Genomic DNA, 3,363 nt, shown 5'->3' with positions numbered 1-3,363 from the left:
TCACATGTGGTGAATAATTTTTTTATTATTCACTACTACTATAGAGATGTAAACTTATCTTTGAAGCATATATTCTTAATATAATATTTCCTATAATTTTTAACTATAGTTTGAAATTGATAATTATTGCTAAGGTAATCTTTATATTGAACAATTCTATTATGGATTTCTTAATTTTTGGAGTGAATATTCTAGGATAATTTATTCTACCATTCCTAACAAGGCCTTAGTGGCAGTTTAAGTTGTCCATTATGTGAGTCAAATATACTAGGTTTAGATGAAACTAAAAATAGAAATTGAGATTGCACATGATAGCTTAATGAACCAAAATACTATTTCATATTCAGAGATTCTCTTAAAAGGATTATTATGTAAAGAATAAGGTTTAGTCACTTAACTTGGTCTTAATTTAGAAACCATGATGTTTGGGATGATTAATGTGGTATATGCTGCTTAGGACAAAATAAGATCCAGGTTATAAACTTAACACTACATTTAGAAGGAGTTTGGGCATGTTGTAAAGCACTACAATGAGAATTTTTGCAATTATTGTAAAAAAAAAAATTATCAAGTGCAATATTAAAATCAACACACTCTAACCCCTTATAATACAACCCATGATAAACCAAGAAGATCTGTTAGAGTGACCATGAAAAACCCAAAGTATTTGGACTAAGAAGTTGTCACGTAAAAGCCACTTCTATATGCAGGAAACATGTAGGGAGAAGTTGTCATGTGAAAACAACTTCCAGGTGCAAGAAACATGCAGAGAGAAGTTATGTTTGCCAATGACTTTGTCTAAGTTGTTAGTTATGTCCACTAAGCATGCTTGCTTAAGAATAGGTCTAGCAGTTAGTATTTGAATTTCAATAATATGATCATGTCCTAATTCTTAGAGATATGATCTCAGAATTAGGAGTGGTTGTTATTTTCTTCTTTGTATTTAAACTCTTTCAAAAGCAGTAAAGAGGCAAGCTTAATTTTATAAATAAACACTCTTGCGGTTAATTCTCACCCTAAGTAGAATACTATCTACACTATAATATTCATAGCCTGATTGGGACCTATCATTGGTATCAAAGCATGGAAACAAATAAGGAGAGGATTGAGAGTTTAGAACCTAGTTTGGGTGGACTCAAAAACAGTTTTACTCGTATAGAGGTTGGTGTTACTAACAAATTACACCACATATAAGATGTACTTAGCAAGCTCTCTGAAGTCCTTCTATCTAATCAAACTGCATCAGCTAGCAACCCTTCTAAGCCTACTTCCAACTCTCGTAACGGACGTTCTTGTTCTATAAGAAAGGAACCAAGAGAAATTTCAGAATGAGGCCGACCATTTTTTTTTTCAAGGTTAGCTAGCTTGGAGTTCCCTCGATTTTCTGGAGATGACCCTACTGAATGGTTCACAAAGGTGACTCAATTCTTTGAATTTCAAGGCACCACTGAAGTTCAAAAGGTGTCTCTCGCTTCTTTCCACCTACAAGGTGAAGCTAATCAATGGCGACAGTGGTTGAGACAATCTTATAGAGAAGAAGACAGAGAGGTGACATGGGATATTTTTCAAGAACTATGGGTGAGGTTTGGTCCTATTAAATGTAAGGATTTTAATGAAGCCTTGTCAAAGGTGAAACAGGAAGGGTCCTTGCGTGAGTATCAGAAGGAATTTGAATGGATGGGTAATCGGGTGCATGAATGGCCACAGAAAGCTTTAGTAGGAACATTCATGGGGGGCCTCAAACCTGAAATAGCGGATGGCATAAGAATGTTCAAACTAAAGTTATTAAAAGAAGCTAGCAGTCTTATAAGAATGCGAGATGAGCAATTGAACCACCAAAGGAGAAGTACATGATCAATCCATCGAGCTCTTGCAGACTACCATTCCCATCAAACTCTTGCAGACTACCATCCACCAATAAGATTCAAAATAGCTTCACCAATGAAAAGACTTTCCTGGGATGAAATGCAGAAGAGACGAGCATAGGGTCTATATTTTAACTGTGAAGAGAAATTCACACCTGGTCACAGGTGCAAGAGACCATAGCTCCTACTGTTAGAAGGCTGTTGTGAATATCCAGAAGGAGATGACATCGAAAGCTTGTTGGAATTTCAACCGAAAATATCACTTCATGCACTTTTTGGATAGACAGCATATAAAACCATATAGGTGATGACAAAAATTGAACACTATGAGATGGTTGTTCTCATTGATAGCGGGTCTACTCATAATTTTATCATTGAAAAGGAGGTGAATATGCTACAATTACTAGTAGTTCCAACAGACTCCTTCAATATCAGGGTGGCGAATGGAGTGCCATTAAAATGTCAAGGAAGATTTGAAAACATCCATATTGCAGTCCAAGGTATCCCTTTTGTCCTCATTTTGTATGCTTTACCATTAGTTGGGTTGGATTTGGTCTTAGGAGTCTATTGGCTGGAACAATTGGGTACGGTGGTATGTAACTGGAAGCAATTAACCATGGAGTTCCAGTGGCGCAACCAAACTCATAAATTACAGGGGATGGATACATCAGTTCAGTCTACTTCTATAAAAACTATTGCTAAGGACTTGAGACAAAGGAGTTCCATGTTTGCCATTTGCCTTCAATCTTTAGCTAGTCCAACATCTTAGAGTGTCAATCTGGAAATAAAACACCTATTTACAGAATTTAAGGATTTATTCCAGGAGCCAACACAACTTCCTCCAACAAAGAAAGTGGATCATCACATCATTTTACAGGAAGGAACAACGCCCATCAACATGCGACCTTATAGGTATACCTATTTTTAAAAAGCTGAAATTGAAAAACAAGTTCATGACATGTTAAAATTAGGGCTAATAAAATCTAATACTAGTCTTTTTTCATCTCCTGTTTTGTTGGTTAAAAAAAAAAAAGATGGTTCGTGGTGGTTTTGCACTGACTATAGAGCACTTAATGCTATCACCATCAAGGATAGATTTCTTATCCCTACAATTGATGATATGCTCGATGAGCTTCATGGAGCTACTTATTTCACCAAACTTAATTTACGAGCAGGATACTATTAGGTACGAGAACATCCAACAGATATTACTCATAATGGTCATTATGAATACTTGGTTATGCCATTTAGTCTTTATAATGCTCCATCTACTTTTCAAGCCATTATGAATTCCATCTTTCACCCTTACCTTCGCAAATTTATACTAGTTTTTTATGATGACATTTTAATTTATAGCCCTAATTGGATCATGCATCTTGAACATGTTAAAAAGGCTTTTGACATATTACGACAACATCAGTTTTTTGTCAAATTCAGCAAATGTGCCTTCGGTTTGCAAGAATTGGAGTATTTGGAGCATATTGTGACTCCCCAAAGG

At 35.6% G+C, this 3,363-nt stretch overlaps 1 long non-coding RNA gene across 1 annotated transcript; it reads right to left on the bottom strand.

Annotated features, from left to right (window-relative positions):
• Positions 1-743: 743 nt before the first annotated feature.
• On the bottom strand, positions 744-3,067 carry LOC105120040 (uncharacterized). Its single transcript, XR_841246.1, has 3 exons — positions 3,056-3,067; positions 2,562-2,563; positions 744-1,073 (listed from the first exon to the last, which is right to left on the bottom strand). It is a non-coding gene; the product is annotated as an uncharacterized LOC105120040 (long non-coding RNA).
• Between the last annotated feature and the right edge of the window lie 296 nt (positions 3,068-3,363).

This window comes from Populus euphratica, unplaced genomic scaffold (assembly GCF_000495115.2).
Source record: "Populus euphratica unplaced genomic scaffold, PopEup_1.0 scaffold4467.1, whole genome shotgun sequence".
NCBI lineage: Eukaryota > Viridiplantae > Streptophyta > Magnoliopsida > Malpighiales > Salicaceae > Populus > Populus euphratica.
Note: the sequence above shows the minus strand (reverse complement) of the source record. Positions and strands in the feature narration are given on the sequence as shown.